The sequence below is a fragment of the Drosophila teissieri genome, unplaced genomic scaffold, assembly GCF_016746235.2.
Source record: "Drosophila teissieri strain GT53w unplaced genomic scaffold, Prin_Dtei_1.1 Segkk118_quiver_pilon_scaf, whole genome shotgun sequence".
NCBI lineage: Eukaryota > Metazoa > Arthropoda > Insecta > Diptera > Drosophilidae > Drosophila > Drosophila teissieri.
Genome location: NW_025224987.1, coordinates 2,518,163 through 2,536,417, shown reverse-complemented (window position 1 = coordinate 2,536,417; position 18,255 = coordinate 2,518,163). Strand labels below are relative to the sequence as shown.

Below are 18,255 nucleotides of genomic sequence, written 5' to 3'. Positions count from 1 at the left end.
CAGGACGTTCCCGCCGACCCCTCGGCAAAGCGGCAACGCGTACAGCCAGGGCGATCTTTTGCGGAGATCGCAAAAAACCGCATTCTCCTGGGCGTGGTCGACAGAAACGACCCGAGTGGCAGGATTCCACGAAATAAGTGAAAGTGGGTGGAGGCAGCCACAAAATGCTTCCAGATTTTAGACAAAGAACCTGTAAAGACGTGGGATTGTTCCAAGGCAGCGTCAAGGTGATCGCCTGTGACGACGAGCACTCTGCAGAGCTATATAATGCCACAGTAAAGGAGCTGGGGGAGGTGCATGAGGGCGCCGGACTCGTTGCGCTGAGCTGGTCCGACGTACCTTGCCGACCCCGTGCAAGGATCTGGATCCTGGCATCCATAAAGGAGATGCTGCAGCGATGCAATCCACACCTTCTCACCTCGGACTGGCGAGTAGTGAAGGTCGACGAGATAGAAGGGCCAACAAATCAGGCCATCCTCATTTTAAACAAGGAGTCCCTAGCTCCCATAGAGGCCGCTAATGGGGAGCTAAACTTCGGTTTCAGTTCGGTGACCGTAAAGGTTTACAAATCGGACTCCGCCAAGGAGGATCAGGAGGGCGGTGGCGGAAAGATCGCGGATATTGCCTCCGAGATCGAGGCATCGGAAGCCGCGGACGGCTACTCGACCGATGCCTCAATTCTCCGCAGCCTAGCGAACATGGCTCCAATGATGGACCTAGACAAATCGGACGAGGAGGGAGCCGACACTACCGTGGTGGAGATGCCCACAGCAGATGTCAGTGAGACTTTTGCAAATAAACCTCCACCACAGTAAGGCAGCTTCTGCTGCTCTTCAGCTTCATCTGTCTGAGGATGGATTGGACATAGTCCTGATCCAGGAACCTTGGATAGTGGGAGGAAAGGTTTCAGGATTAGGGACTAAGGAATATAAGCTTCTAACAGCTCCCAGCGAAGGTAAAGTAAGGGCCTGCATTTTAGCCAAAAAGCACATCAGCATGTTTCTGCTCCATAATTACAGCGATGCAGATAACGCGGCAGCCACCGTGGAGAGTCAGCCATCTCCGTTCCGAGTGCTGTCATCGTACATGGCCTACCAAAGGCAAGAACCGCCGGATGAGCTGGTAAGAAGACTGGTACAAGACAGCGAAAAGCAAAACACTCTCTCTTTTTAACTTTATCTTTAGTTCAAATCTCTTCATATGCAATAAAGGTCATGACCACACCTTTATCATTAAGAACCGTAAAGAAGTAATAGACCTAACTCTCGTCTCTAATCCACTATTAGAGACAGTAACTCACTGGAGGGTGCTAGATAAGCACTCTTTCTCGGACCACAGGTATATAGAAACGACACTCACAACCAACCCCTCAAAATCAGCAGTTTTCTCAAACCCAAGGAAAACAGACTTGCAAAAATACAAAAATATTTTAAGGGAAAAAATCCCAATGAATCCCCATCCATACCCCCAAACAATTTCTAGTCTAAACGAACTAGTCTCAATTCTCACAGAAACCTGCAACTATGTACTAAAAAAGGGCCTGCCCCAACAGCAATAAGAAAAAGAATAAGAAAACCTCCCTGGTGGTCAGCAGAACTATTCCCCCTCCGAATGGACTGCAGAACCCTTTTTAACAGAGCCAAGGCAGGAAAGGAGGAGGCCCTGTGGACCGCCTACAAGAAAGCCCTTGCAAACTACAAAAAAGCCATCAGGAAAGCAAAGCGATCCTCGTGGCATTCCTTCCAGCCAGGCTTAGAAAAATCCTCTCCCAATCGGCCACAACCCTAGGCTACCTTAAAAAAACAGATGGCTCCAGGACCAGCTCGGGTGAGGAATCTCTGGAGATACTTCTAGACACTCACTTCCCAGGAAACAGCCAAAACGCTCTCACCTCCCAACATACAAACGCCACACTGGCAAGTATCGAACTGTGCATAGACCCAAAGGTCCACCATTGGGCCATACACAGTTTAAAACCATACAAATCTGCAGGTCCAGAAAAAATCATACCCGCGCAAATCCAACATGCGGGAATTATAGCTATAAACTTAGGTTAGGTTAGGTTTTACCGGCCGTCGGTTATCCGACGCACTTAGACCATTAGAGGTCCGTTGTGATACCGTGTATGTTTTCCCCTTTTGCCCGCAGAGGTTCGTCTGAAGATCGGTGTCGGACAGGTCGGACGTGTCTATCAGGAATCTGCTTCCTAATTGAGCAAGTCTTTTCGCTTGCAGTGCTGGACAGTGGCATAGTAGATGCTCTACTGTTTCTTCCATTTCTTTGACCCTACAGCTACGGCAGAAATCATTATACGGGGCATTAAGTCTTCTGGCATGGGTGCCTATCAACCAATGCCCTGTGATGACTCTCATTGCAGTGCTGAGGTTTGCTCTGGTCAATCTTAAAAGTTTTGACGTTCTCTTTGAGCTTATTTTTGGCCATATTTGGCGTGTTAGGCGACAGTGTGTGGTGTTTTCCCATATTGACTGTTTGTTACGGTTTAGGTTTTCCCTAAGTAGTAGTTTACAAGTGGCTAAAGGCATACTCATGCCCTCCATCTCTTGTATGAGTGGCGCGGTAGTGCCCTCGCGAGCTAGTTCATCTGCCATGCAGTTGCCTTCTATGTCCCTGTGTCCGGGTACCCATATAAGTCTGATTACGAATTGTTGTGTCATCTCGTGTAAAGATGATCGGCAATTCAATACTGTTTTTAAATGGCTTGAGATTGATAGTTTTAGTTCGATTTGATAGCTGCTTGGCTATCACTGAAAATGTTTACGTGTGAGCTTTCCGGTTTTAGTGCTTTCAAATGCTTTAGGGCCTCCCTTATTACTGCTACTTCAGCTTGGAAGACGCTGCAATGATCGGAGAGACTAAACGAGATGCGTAAGCCTAGTTTTTTGGAGTAAACTCCTCCTCCAACTCTGTGCTGTAGTTTTGACCCGTCCGTATAGAAGCATATAGCATTCTGGGGGCCAGGTGTCTGTGAGTTCCACTCGTCCCTTTCTGGGATAATAGTGTTGAACGGTGTTTGTATGTACTCCATTGGCATTGTGCAGTAGTCTGTCCTGGAGGGGACTATTTTAATGTGATTTAGGATACACGAATGACCCGCTTCTTGTGGGTTGCACTGTTTGATATTTCTAAGCCTGATTGCCGCTACTGTGGCCTGTTCCATGCCAGCTAGTTCTGGGCTTGGGAGGTTAAGTATGGCATTTAGGTCTTCGTTTGGAGTGGTGCGTAAAGAACTGCTGATGCAGTGTTTGCTAGCATTGTTATGCTGGATTTCTTTTTGAGGGACGTCCACCGTACTACGACCCCATACAGTAGTATTGGTCTGATGGCCGAATATATTCAGTTTACTATATAGGGTGTCAAATGGGGCATTTTGAGCCCGATTGCTTTCTGGCACGTGAAGAGTGCTATTAAAGCTTTTTTGTATCTGTCTGTGAGGTTCAAGTTCCAGTTTAGTTTCCTGTCAAGTATTACGCCTAGGTTTCCTGCTCTGTTACTGAAGGAAAGTCTTTGATTGTTAAGGATAGGTGGGACTAAGTCTGGTATATTATACTTCCTAGTGAAGAGAACCAGCTCGGTCTTGGAGGGGTTAATTCCTAATCCGTTAATTTTGGTCCAAAAAACACTGAGTTTTTCGCTCATGAGATCGCATAGCGTTTGGGGGTATTTGCCTGTGAAGATGATAGCAACGTCATCCGCATAGGCTATTATCCGGCAGCCCCCCCCTTCCATGTCGCGTAGAATCGAGTTGACTGCTATGTTCCATAGAAGTGGGGAGAGAACGCCTCCTTGCGAAGTGCCTCTGCTGACGTGCCTAGTGAGGGTTGACGCGCCTAGTGAAGACATAACCTTCCTGCAGGTGAGCAGTTGGTTTTTGAGTCCCATCAAGTGGCGGTCCATCCCAAGGTCTGTCAGGGCTCCGGTAATCGCCGTTGGGATGACGTTGTTAAAAGCTCCTTCTATGTCCAGGAAAGCTACCAGTGCATATTCCTTTTGGGACATTGATTTTTCTATCTTGGAGACGAGAGAGTGTAGTGCTGTCTCTGTCGATTTCCCTTTCTTGTAGGCGTGTTGCGTGTCTGTGATGAGACTAGGGTTGAGAGTTGATCTAAGATGCAGGCCGATGATTCTTTCAAGGGTCTTTAGTAGGAAGGATGACAGACTGATTGGTCTGAAGTCCTTGGGGGTCGTGTGTGATGGTTTCCCAGCTTTGGGGATGAAGACTATACGGGACTCTAGCCACGATTGTGGTAGGTGTCCAAAAAGTAGGGACCTTTTAAAAATGTCAAGAAGCCAGTTTATGGCTATATTTCCCGCATGCTGGATTTGTGCGGGTATGATTTTGTCTGTATGGTTTAAAACTGTGTATGGCTCAATGGAGGACCTTTGGGTCTATGCACAGTTCGATACTTGCCAGTGTGGCGTTTGTTTGTTGGGGCGTGAGAGCGTTTTGGCTGTTTCCTGGGAAGTGAAGCCATATGCTCTTATAAGGTAGCCTAGGGTTGTGGGATAGTATTTTTCTAAGTCTGGCTGCTTCAGTTTTATATTCAATTTCTGAGCAGTAGGAATGCCACGAGGATCGCTTTGCTTTCCTGATGGCTTTTTTGTAGTTTGCAAGGGCTTTCTTGTAGGCGGTTCACAGGGCCTCCTTGTTTCCTGCCTTGGCCCTGTTAAAAAGGGTTCTGCAGTCCATTCGGAGGGGGAATAGTTCTGCTGACCACCAGGGAGGTTTTCTTATTCTTTTGGGCTTGCTGTTGGGGCAGGCCCTTTTTTAGTACATAGTTGCAGGTTTCTGTGAGAATTGAGACTAGTTCGTTTAGACTAGAAATTGTTTGGGGGTATGGAGGGGGATTCATTGGGATTTTTTCCCTTAAAATATATTTTTTTCTCGTCTTTTATTTATTGAATCGTTCCTTTTACTTAAGAGACTAACAATATGTTTTCAAATCTTATTCTAAGCTAGCTAATTATCATTTTATGAGATGATTTGTGCTATGTGGCCTAACAAATTTAACGCTGGGCTGGTTGATCGTTGCGGTGAAGTCGACTTTGGCTGCATACTCGAAGAAGTTTTCTTGCAAGGGGATTTGGATGTGAGCCTTGTTTTTCCTTGTATTTTACTTTTCTCTCTGTTATTGTCTCAATGACAAGTTTTATTTCTAGGTCTTTGTGTATATTCTCGTTCCAAAGATACCATGGAGCTCCAGTTATGATTCTCAGAATCTTAGACTGTGCTCGCTGTATGATGTCGATGTTGCTTCTCGAGGCATTGCCCCATAGCTCGGAGCCATAGGTCCATATGGGTTTAAGAACGGAGTTATACAAAAGGACTTTGTACTCCAGGCTTAGGGGAGACCGAACGTTTATAAGCCAGTGTAGATCCTTTGCTTTTAGTCTCAGGTGCGTCGTCTTGGCCTCTATGTGTTTCCGCCATGTGAGCCGCTTGTCCAGATGAATACCTAAGTATGTTACGTCATCGGCTTGTGGGATGCGCGTGTGGTTCATAACCAAGGGCGGGCAGCTTTGTTTGTTAAGGGTAAACTTGTTTGCATTTTTGTTCTTTTACTCGTATGCGCCAATCTGCAAGCCAATTCTCTACACATGTTAAATAGCGTGCTAGTTGCATCGTAGCTTTTACTGGGCAACTGGATCGACTCAGTATTGCAGTGCCATCAGCGAATGTGGATATTGTTAGCTGGTAGTCTGTTGGGATGTCCGCCGTGTATAGGGTGTATAGAATTGGACCTAATACACTTCCTTGAGGCACTCCAGCTTCTATAGTAATATCGCTTGAAGTGCTTGAACTACATCTAACCGCGAACACTCTTTTGTATAAGTAAGACTCTAGAAGCTTATGTAGGTTTTGAGGCAGCAGTTTGGTTATTTTAAACATAAGTCCATCCAACCATACTCTATCGAATGCTTGTGCAACGTCTAAGAATAAAGCTGTACAATATTCACGATGCTCAAAAGCAGTGCGAATTTCCGTTGTGATGCGGTTAACCTGCTCAATAGTTCCATGTTTTGCCCGAAAACCAAATTGGTGCGATGGGAGTGTGTCGTGTGTTTTAAGGTGGGGACTGATTCGTAGCAGCAGAACTTTTTCAAATAGCTTGGAGAGACAAGTAAGTAGGCTTATTGGCCTGTATGATGATGGCTGTGTTTTGTCTTTCCCAGGCTTAGGGATCATAACTATAACTGATTTTTTCCACTTTTGAGGAAAGTATCCAATTTTGGTAATAGCGTTGAAGAGTAGGCAGATTTGTAGAACTGCACACATTGAAAGCTCGATGATCATTTTCGGTGTTATTAAATCGAAGCCAGGCGATTTTCCAGTCTTCAGTTGCTCTCTAATGACTTTCTTTATTTCGCTTGGCCGGAATTCTATGGGATCTTGTGGTGCTAAGTCAGATGCAGTTAAGGGTGCGAGAGTAAATGAGTTAGTGGCTGGATTTGGTTGAAATCCCTTTTTGAGATGATCAGCGAAGACTCTTGCTCTGTCCATGTCACTACGAGACCAGTTTCCGGTAGAGTTACGGAGGGGTACGACAGTTTCTGCTGGTGCCTGCAGATTCCTGTGGGCTTTCCACAATGAGTTTTTTGTGCTGGTGGGCGTGAGATTCTCGATGTAACGCAGTTGTGAGTCCGCTTCTTTTCTTTTCTTAAGCGCTTTAGTAAGTCTGCGAGAAGCTGCTTTTAGTCTACTCTTTGCGCCAGGTGATCTGTGCTCCTGCCACTCCTTTCGAAGTCGTCGTTTTTCAAGCACAAGGAGTTCGGTATCTCGACTTGTCATGTTGAACTTTTTACTGCATCCGTGGGTATCTTGTGGAGGTGACGCTTTTGCTGCTGCAACTAGTGTTGATTCTAGGCTACCAGCAAAATTATCGATGTCTTGCCCGGTTTCCAATGAGCTAGAGAAGTCGGTATGTGAACAAACATATTTTTTGTACCTCTCCCAGTTGGTCCTGTTGCTTGTGAGTCTATACGTCTATCGATGTGTTGCAGTTGGTACAAAAGATTAAAGAGCACCGGGAAGTGATCAGATGAAAGTTCTGAAAGTGCCTCAGCTGTAATCATTGATTGGGATATCCTTTGGGTGATGGCAAAGTCAATCAAGTCTGGAAGCTTTTTAGGATCTGCTGGCCAGTATGTAGGCGTACCCGGAGAAACATAATTAAGCTTGTTTTGCGGTTTAATAATTGCGTTGTATAGCTGTTTTTCTTTAGGGGTCGCTATCCGAGATCCCCAGTACATGTGCTTGGCATTCCAATCACCAGCTGCAAAAAACCTTTCACCGAGCGAGTCGAAGAGTGTTGTGAATTTGTCCTCTGATATTGTGAAGCGGGGTGGGCAATAGACAGCAGCCAGAGTGAGAGCACCGTTATAGCATTGGAGGCTTATAGAGGTAGATTGTAGGCAATCTTCCTGCCAATTACTAACAAAGTGGTGTTAGATTCGCGATCGTATTAGTATGCCAGTGCCTCCATGGGCCTTGCCATCCGGGTGATTCGTAAAGTAAAATTTGTATCCTGGTATTTGAAAATTGTACTTTTCAGTGAGGTGAGTCTCTGAGAGTAGCATAACATCAATGTTTCTGTCGGCTAAGAACTGAGCAAGTTCTAGCTTGTGCCGCGAAACGCCATTAGCGTTCCAGGTTGCTATTATTAGGGGAGTCATTATACTGTTTTAGAAGAAACGAGCATTTGAATAAGGATGTTTTGGTTCCTCATAAGCTCTTGCATAGTTGTTTGCATGAAGGCCATAAAGTCTTTCATGCTTTGCTGCATCAAAAGCATAATCGCTTCAACGCCAATTGGCTGCTGTTGCATGTTATCGTGAGTGTTTGTTTGATGAATGGGGGTGTCCGCTGCTGGTGTTTGGATCCCTGATTTGCACTTGCAAAGGAAATATTTGGCGCTGTTCGGTAGCTGGTAGACAAAGGGATGTTAGTTGTACTCGGTTCCATTGCTTTGTGAATTGTTGGTGTGGTACGATCATGAACTGAAGTCACTCGTTTGTTTAGGCGACTCTTAAGTTCCTTGCAAACAATGCATCCTCGCCAGTTGGCTGTGTGGTTTTCGCCACAGTTGCTGCATAATTTAATTGAGCTGTCGTCCTTGTTCTTAGGACAGTTTGCGGTACTGTGAGCATCGCTGCAAACGACGCAGATAGATTTTAGGGTGCAGTACGCTTTGGTGTGGCCATATTCTTGGCAGTTAGTGCACTGCACAGGCTGCTTGCGCTTGTGTGGCTCTTCGACGGTTATTCTCCGGTGCAGTAAAAGCTGTAGTTTATAAATAGGATGTACTTCATTTTTTGACTCGATGACTCCAGTTCGACTTTGAAGAGTGGCTGCGGCTCTTTCTTCCTGTTAAGAATGTTGATCACCGTTTTTGCCTTAAAGTTTTTCTCCTTTAGTTCCTCGATAATTTCGGATGGGTCAATTCAATTCCTGATGATTCAATTCCTTTAATGACAACCTGCAATCCTTTGGCACTTTTAAGCTGGTAGGTATAGTAACTCTTTCCAGCTTCATCCAGGTACTTGGTCACTGATCGATGGCTAGACTCATCCGGAGTCTGCACTTTCGTTTCATGTATGTTTCCCTTGGTAAGAGGTATAACGTGGAACTTGTTTTCTCCGATGAGCGTAGCTAGTTTGTTAACCAGTGCACTTGAGGATTTCTCTCGTATAAATATTGGTGGCGGTTTAATCTTCTTCTGCTCCTGTTCTTTCATTGGATGCACTTCGCAGTCATCCAGTAGTGCAAACCTATTTGAAGTTGAGTTGTCAACGTTGGTGCGATTTATTTTCGGCTGATTGCCAGCCTGTTTGTGTTGTGGGCTTAGCTTTCGCTTTATTTGAATGTAGCGATCAAGCCCTGTTTGAAACAGTTTTGTGTTTTGTTTTGGTTCTTGTCCGCTTTTGTTTTCTAGAGTCGGAGAGAGTGCACTTGCTTTGGTTGTTGTTGATTTAGCAGAAATGTACACAACTCTCGGTACTGAGCATAGTGCTGATGTTGTTGTTGTTGTTGCTATAGGTGCAGTTGCAGTAGATATCGAAGTTACTGTGCTGGTAGCTACAGAGCTTGACACCGTTTGCAATGAGGAGAGCGCGAGAGAGACGCTCTCAATGCGTTCGGGTTCACATCGTGCAGTCATAAGCATTGGTGAGCAAGACCGCGATCGTTTGCTTTCTGCAGGTGCTAGGTCATTTTTTTATTTTTGCCAGTCTGTTTTCCTTGGGTTTGTGAAAACTGCTGGTTTTGAGGGATTGATTGTAAGGGTCGTTTCTATGTACCTGTGGTCCGAGTCCGCCCAAAGCCAGTCGCCTCAGATTTAAGGCGGGGTTCACCCGAACCCGATCCTGCGGTGTTGGCCAGGCAAGTGGGCTCACTCGCCAACTTTGCTGCCTTGAAGTTTGTACGGCCAGACTCAGTCGTCACTGCCGTTTGGGTAGGTTTTTTGGGAGATCCTGACTCCTTTTTATTTATTTTTGTTGACTCCACCCGGGCGGAGATCCGCGACGGGTAAGGCTTCTTAGAACAGGGGGTCGCCAGGTACCCTGAGCTCTCCGTTTGAGACTGAGCTATTTTGTGACCCGGGCCCTCAGTCAGGCTGACTGCACGGCACGGGTCGAATGACACCTTAGTCCGGCCGGGACGCCCGACTACCATTTGCCAGCATCCTCTGGCAGGGACATAACCTTGCCAGGGGACTTGTTTCCAGCTGCCCTCGCGTGGAGAGTATACACGTTATTCCCCTTGTCCATCACCCGACTGACGGCCAGCCATAAACTTACTTCTAGACATTTTTAAACGGTCCCTACTTCTTGGACACCTACCGCAATCGTGGCTAGAGTCCCAAATTGTCTTCATCCCCAAAGCAGGGAAACCATCACACAAGACCCCCAAGAATTTCAGACCAATTAGTCTGTCATCCTTTCTACTAAAGACCCTTGAAAGAATCATCGGCCTGCATCTGATAACAACTCTCAATCCAAGTCTCATCATAGGCACGCAATACGCCTACAAGAAAGGGAACCCGACAGAGACAGCACTACACTCTCTCGTCTCCAAGATAGAAAAATCAATGTCCCAAAAGGAATAGCAGGATAATAGCCTATGCGGTCGACGTTGCTATTATCTTCACAGCTAAATACCCCCAAACGCTATGCGATCTCATGAGCGTAAAACTCAGTGTTTTGTCCAGCTGGACCAAAAATAAAGGACTAGGAATTAACCCCTCAAAGACCGAGATGGTTCTCTTCACTAGGAAGTATAATATACCAGACTTAGTCCCACCTATCCTTAACAATCAAAGACTTTCCTTCAGTAACAGAGCAGGGTACCTAGGCGTAATACTTGACAGGAAACTAAACTGGAACTTGAACCTCACAGACAGATACAAAAAAGCTTTAATAGCACTCTTCACGTGCCAGAAAGCAATCGGGCTCAAAATGCCCCATTTGACACCCTATATAGTAAACTGAATATATTCGGCCATCAGACCAATACTACTGTATGGGGTCGTAGTATGGTGGACGTCCCTGAAAAAGAAATCCAGCATAACAATGCTAGCAAACACTGCATCAGCAGTTCTTTACGCACCACTCCAAACGAAGACCTAAATGCCATACTTCACCTCCCAAGCCCAGAACTAGCTGGCATGGAACAGGCCACAGTAGCGGCAATCAGGCCAATGGAGTACATACAAACACCGTTCAACACTATTATCCCAGAAAGGGACGAGTGGAACTCACAGACACCTGGCCCCCAAAATACGGACGGCTCAAAGCTACAGAACAGAGCAGGAGGAGGAGTTTACTCCAAACAGCTAGGCTTACGCATCTCGTTTAGACTCCCCGATCATTGCAGCGTCTTCCAAGATAAAGTAGCAGCAATAAGGGAGGCCCTAAAGCATCTGAAAGCACTAAAACCGGAAAGCTCACATGTAAACATTTTCAGTGATAGCCAAGCAGCTATCAAATTGATTGGCTCAATCTCAAGCCTCTCAAAAACAGTATCGAATTGCCGCTCATCTTTACGCGAGATGACACAACAATTCGTAATCAGCCGTATATGGGTACCGCGCCACTCATACAAGAGATGGAGGGCATGAGTATGCCTTTACCCACTTGTTAACTACTACTTAGGGAAAACCGAAACAAACACAATATGGGAAAATACCACAGACTGTCGCCTAACAGAAACATCTATCGTCCATACTTTATGTTTTACCTTTAGGACTTCCTTGCTGGTACAACGTCGTCATATTAACTTTTAGAGCCACGAAACAAGAATGTTTTTTTCCAAGGCAGGACGTACTATTCCAGTTTGTAACGCGTTTCAAAATAAATTCCTTTAGTCGATCAAACAATTAAACATTTATTTAGCTTAGATCACTTAATACTATTGTCGGGTCCCGCAGCTGCCAACTATACGGATCTGCTGCGAGAGCATCTAAGCTCTCGTCTCTTACGCTTTCTCCTCTCTCGCACCTACACTTTGGCTTGGCGTTCTGCTGTTCGCCCTGCAATCAATTTAATTCTCGCTATCTCAACTTATGAAAGTATTGTTGTCTGGGAATGTATTGTTGTCTGGGAATGGCGTTGTCAAATGCTAGTAATAAGGGCGATCATATAAACACTTTTTCTCCAGAATAAAGAGTTCGTATGCTTTGACCTCTACGCGACCTTCAAAATGTGCCTCAGAATTTAACTGACATATTTCATAAACGATTGCTGGATAGATACAAACCAGATTTCCTGTGTCTAGCCGATTTTTCAGCAGATTTTTTCGCCAGAGGGCGAATAGTGACGATGAAACTGAAGAAGTAAATAAAATTTTAGGAGATGTATATTTTCAAGGAAAAGAAACAAGTCTAGTATTAATAGGTATAGGTATTCAGCTTCAGAAGCAGAGATCTGAGAATATTTTCGATAATCGGCTATCAATCCAGATCAAGAACATTTATACTTTATGGAGTCGGCGACTCTTGGTACATACTTTGCATAGAATTAGGGGGGCACCCAGTTTATGAGGTTCAAAAAATCGATATTTTTTCATAAATCGTTAGTAAAACTATTGAAGAATATATTGCCGAACTTTCAAATAAAAATTCCGATTTTTCATTTAGCGGGAAATCGTCGTAGCAAGCCTCTGAAAAGATCTTTTCATGGAAATCGGTTCACCAGGAGTCAAAAAGTACAAGTGAAATAATGTGGTTGTGAATCCTATGCATTGTTTTAGATCTATCGAATTCAATGTGGTGCTGGAATAGCTGATTAACGGGTAAGCGATTTATATCATTCATTACTCCCTTGAATTTCTCATTTTCGGTTCTTTTTTTTTTCAAATGCGTTTTTCTCAAAACCACTTTTTTCCAATTTGGAACTCTAGCTCGAAAAGTTAGCGATCAATCGCTCTAAAAACTTGTGGCAATATTGTTTATACAATTATAATTATACATATAATTATACAATTAGAATATAATGATCAGAAATATATTTTTCAATGCAAAAAATATGGAAAAAAAAGTGTTTAAAAAATATGACTTTTTGTTCAAATACACTTCAAAAACGCAATTATCATTTTTATTCGTCAGAGTTTGGTTTATATTCATAGAAAATATTTTTTTAATGAAGGAAAAAAAGTTCGTTGATTTCAGAACAAATTTGTTGCTTGCAGAATTCCCGCAAATGGCAAACTCCGGCTGAGACGGACCATGGATGGCAGCGGACATCTCCTTCATTTCCGGCGGAAGTGACTCAACAAAAAAAATGTAATAAAAATATCCACCACATTTGAACAAACTCTGATTATTTCTTTCCTGTTAAAAAAAATCCTGTAAAACGCCTGACTTTCGGCCGCCTAAACTATGTGCCCCCCTTAAGCATGCATTTTTGATGTACGAATAACTGGTATAAAGTCTTAAGAATTTATTTCTGTTCGCAAAGAACAGTCAGATAAAAGGAATCAGGCCGAAAGAGTCAGTATAATGTTTTAGTTCACCCTGTTTTTTGTGTGTGTATTCGTCTTTCGTGTTCTTATTGGGTTAAAATTATAATTAATACTGCTTCATATAATTTGGTTTTAAAAGGTGAACCCTTTCGCTGTCTTTACAAGATTATATATTTTCAATCGTTGGTGCACAGAAATAGATACCAATGCAGAAAAATTACAGATGGCATCAGGTGCAAAGCTGCATTGAAAATATCGGCAATGGGCCCGAGATGAGCGGGCTTACGAAATGTATTGGTTACATATGTACAAAAATTGCATCATCGGTAGCTGGTAGACAAAGGGATGTTAGTTGTACTCGGTTCCATTGCTTTGTGAATTGTTGGTGTGGTACGATCATAAACTGAAGTCACTCGTTTGTTTAGGCGACTCTTAAGTTCCTTGTAAACAATGCATCCTCGCCAGTTGGCTGTGTGGTTTTCGCCACAGTTGCTGCATAATTTAATTGAGCTGTCGTCCTTGTTCTTAGGACAGTTTGCGGTACTGTGAGCATCGCTGCAAACGACGCAGATAGATTTTAGGGTGCAGTACGCTTTGGTGTGGCCATATTCTTGGCAGTTAGTGCACTGCATAGGCTGCTTGCGCTTGTGTGGCTCTTCGACGGTTATTCTCCGGTGCAGTAGAAGCTGTAGTTTATAAATAGGATGTACTTTATTTTTGCTGATTTTTTGACTCGATGGCTCCAGTTTGACTTTGAAGAGTGGCTGCGGCTCTTTCTTCCTGTTAAGAATGTTGATCACCGTTTTTGCCTTAAAGTTTTTCTCCTTTAGTGCCTCGATAATTTTGGATGGGTCAATTCAATTCCTGATGATTCAATTCCTTTAATGACAACCTGCAATCCTTTGGCACTTTTAAGCTGGTAGGTATAGTAACTCTTTCCAGCTTCATCCAGGTACTTGGTCACTGATCGATGGCTAGACTCATCCGGAGTCTGCACTTTCGTTTCATGTATGTTTCCCTTGGTAAGAGGTATAACGTGGAACTTGTTTTCTCCGATGATCGTAGCTAGTTTGTTAACCAGTGCACTTGAGGATTTCTCTCGTATAAATATTGGTGGCGCCTTAATCTTCTTCTGCTCCTGTTCTTTCATTGGATGCACTTCGCAGTCATCCAGTAGTGCAAACCTATTTGAAGTTGAGTTGTCAACGTTGGTGCGATTTATTTTCGGCTGATTGCCAGCCTGTTTGTGTTGTGGGCTTAGCTTTCGCTTTATTTGAATGTAGCGATCAAGCCCTGTTTGAAACAGTTTTGTGTTTTGTTTTGGTTCTTGTCCGCTTTTGTTTTCTAGAGTCGGAGAGAGTGCACTTGCTTTGGTTGTTGTTGATTCAGCAGAAATGTACACAACTCTCGGTACTGAGCATAGTGCTGATGTTGTTGTTGTTGTTGCTATAGGTGCAGTTGCAGTAGATATCGAAGTTACTGTGCTGGTAGCTACAGAGCTTGACACCGTTTGCAATGAGGAGAGCGCGAGAGAGACGCTCTCAATGCGTTCGGGTTCACATCGTGCAGTCATAAGCATTGGTGAGCAAGACCGCGATCGTTTGCTTTCTGCAGGTGCTAGGTCATTTTTTTATTTTTGCCAGTCTGTTTTCCTTGGGTTTGTGAAAACTGCTGGTTTTGAGGGATTGATTGTAAGGGTCGTTTCTATGTACCTGTGGTCCGAGTCCGCCCAAAGCCAGTCGCCTCAGATTTAAGGCGGGGTTCACTTGAACCCGATCCTGCGGTGTTGGCCAGGCAAGATGGCTCACTCGCCAACTTTGCTGCCTTGAAGTTTGTACGGCCAGACTCAGTCGTCACTGCCGTTTGGGTAGGTTTTTTGGGAGATCCTGACTCCTTTTTATTTATTTTTGTTGACTCCATGTGATTCCCACGAGTTGCGGAGAAGAGGAGGGTCCACCCGGGCGGAGATCCGCGACGCCCGGGTAAGGCTTCTTAGAACAGGGGGTCGCCAGGTACCCTGTGCTCTCCGTTTGAGACTGAGCTATTTTGTGACCCGGGCCCTCAGTCAGGCTGACTCTCGGCACGGGTCGAATGACACCTTAGTCCGGCCGGGACGCCCGACTACCATTTGCCAGCATCCTCTGGCAGGGACATAACCTTGCCAGGGGACTTGTTTCCAGCTGGCCTCGCGTGGAGAGTATACACGTTATTCCCCTTGTCCATCACCCGACTGACGGCCAGCCATAAACTTACTTCTAGACATTTTTAAACGGTCCCTACTTCTTGGACACCTACCGCAATCGTGGCTAGAGTCCCAAATTGTCTTCATCCCCAAAGCAGGGAAACCATCACACAAGACCCCCAAGAATTTCAGACCAATTAGTCTGTCATCCTTCCTACTAAAGACCCTTGAAAGAATCATCGGCCTGCATCTGATAACAACTCTCAATCCAAGTCTCATCATAGGCACGCAACACGCCTACAAGAAAGGGAACCCGACAGAGACAGCACTACACTCTCTCGTCTCCAAGATAGAAAAATCAATGTCCCAAAAGGAATAGCAGGATAATAGCCTATGCGGACGACGTTGCTATTATCTTCACAGCTAAATACCCCCAAACGCTATGCGATCTCATGAGCGTAGAACTCAGTGTTTTGTCCAGCTGGACCAAAAATAAAGGACTAGGAATTAACCCCTCAAAGACCGAGATGGTTCTCTTCACTAGGAAGTATAATATACCAGACTTAGTCCCACCTATCCTTAACAATCAAAGACTTTCCTTCAGTATCAGAGCAGGGTACCTAGGCGTAATACTTGACAGGAAACTAAACTGGAACTTGAACCTCACAGACAGATACAAAAAAGCTTTAATAGCACTCTTCACGTGCCAGAAAGCAATCGGGCTCAAAATGCCCCATTTGACACCCTATATAGTAAACTGAATATATTCGGCCATCAGACCAATACTACTGTATGGGGTCGTAGTATGGTGGACGTCCCTGAAAATGGAATCCAGCATAACAATGCTAGCAAACACTGCATCAGCAGTTCTTTACGCACCACTCCAAACGAAGACCTAAATGCCATACTTAACCTCCCAAGCCCAGAACTAGCTGGCATGGAACAGGCCACAGTAGCGGCAATCAGGCTTATAAATATCAAACAGTGCAACCCACAAGAAACAGTGCTCACATGTAAACATTTTCAGTGATAGCCAAGCAGCTATCAAATTGATTGGCTCAATCTCAAGCCTCTCAAAAACAGTATCGAATTGCCGCTCATCTTTACGCGAGATGACACAACAATTCGTAATCAGCCGTATATGGGTACCGCGCCACTCATACAAGAGATGGAGGGCATGAGTATGCCTTTACCCTCTTGTTAACTACTACTTAGGGAAAACCGAAACAAACACAATATGGGAAAATACCACAGACTGTCGCCTAACAGAAACATCTATCGTCCATACTTTATGTTTTACCTTTATGACTTCCTTGCTGGTACAACGTCGTCATATTAACTTTTAGAGCCACGAAACAAGAATGTTTTTTTCCAAGGCAGGACGTACTATTCCAGTTTGTAACGCGTTTCAAAATAAATTCCTTTAGTCGATCAAACAATTAAACATTTATTTAGCTTAGATCACTTAATACTATTGTCGGGTCCCGCAGCTGCCAACTATACGGATCTGCTGCGAGAGCATCTAAGCTCTCGTCTCTTACGCTTTCTCCTCTCTCGCACCTACACTTTGGCTTGGCGTTCTGCTGTTCGCTCTGCAATCAATTTAATTCTCGCTATCTCAACTTATGAATGTATTGTTGTCTGGGAATGTATTGTTGTCTGGGAATGGCGTTGTCAAAAGCTAGTAATAAGGGCGATCATATAAACACTTTTTCTCCAGAATAACCTCTACGCGACCTTCAAAATGTGCCTCAGAATTTAACTGACATATTTCATAAACGATTGCTGGATAGATACAAACCAGATTTCCTGTGTCTAGCCGATTTTTCAGCAGATTTTTTTCGCCAGAGGGCGAATAGTGACGATGAAACTGAAGAAGTAAATGAAATTTTAGGAGATGTATATTTTCAAGGAAAAGAAACAAGTCTAGTATTAATAGGTATAGGTATTCAGCTTCAGAAGCAGAGATCTGGAAATATTTTCGATAATCGGCTATCAATCCAGATCAAGAACATTTATACTTTATGGAGTCGGCGACTCTTGGTACATACTTTGCATAGAATTAGGGGGGCACCCAGTTTATGAGGTTCAAAAAATCGATATTTTTTCATAAATCGTTAGTAAAACTATTGAAGAATATATTGCCGAACTTTCAAATAAAAATTCCGATTTTTCATTTAGCGGGAAATCGTCGTAGCAAGCCTCTGAAAAGATCTTTTCATGGAAATCGGTTCACCAGGAGTCAAAAAGTACAAGTGAAATAATGTGGTTGTGAATCCTATGCATTGTTTTAGATCTATCGAATTCAATGTGGTGCTGGAATAGCTGATTAACGGGTAAGCGATTTATATCATTCATTACTCCCTTGAATTTCTCATTTTCGGTTCTTTTTTTTTTCAAATGCGTTTTTCTCAAAACCACTTTTTTCCAATTTGGAACTCTAGCTCGAAAAGTTAGCGATCAATCGCTCTAAAAACTTGTGGCAATATTGTTTATACAATTATAATTATACATATAATTATACAATTAGAATATAATGATCAGAAATATATTTTTCAATGCAAAAAATATGGAAAAAAAAGTGTTTAAAAAATATGCCTTTTTGTTCAAATACACTTCAAAAACGCAATTTTCATTTTTATTCGTGAGAGTTTGGTTTATATTCATAGAAAATATTTTTTTAATGAAGGAAAAAAGTTCGATGATTTCAGAACAAATTTGTTGCTTGCAGAATTCCCGCAAATGGCAAACTCCGGCTGAGACGGACCATGGATGGCAGCGGACATCTCCTTCATTTCCGGCGGAAGTGACTCAACAAAAAAAATGTAATAAAAATATCCACCACATTTGAACAAACTCTGATTATTTCTTTCCTGTTAAAAAAACTCCTGTAAAACGCCTGACTTTCGGCCGCCTAAACTATGTGCCCCCCTTAAGCATGCCTTTTTGATGTACGAATAACTGGTATAAAGTCTTAAGAATTTATTTCTGTTCGCAAAGAACAGTCAGATAAAAGGAATCAGGCCGAAAGAGTCAGTATAATGTTTTAGTTCACCCTGTTTTTTGTGTGTGTATTCGTCTTTCGTGTTCTTATTGG

General features: G+C 43.7%; 1 pseudogene; it reads left to right on the top strand.

Annotated features, from left to right (window-relative positions):
• Window positions 1-774: 774 nt before the first annotated feature.
• LOC122625521 lies at window positions 775-10,369 on the top strand (annotated as a pseudogene).
• The last annotated feature ends 7,886 nt before the right edge of the window (window positions 10,370-18,255 follow it).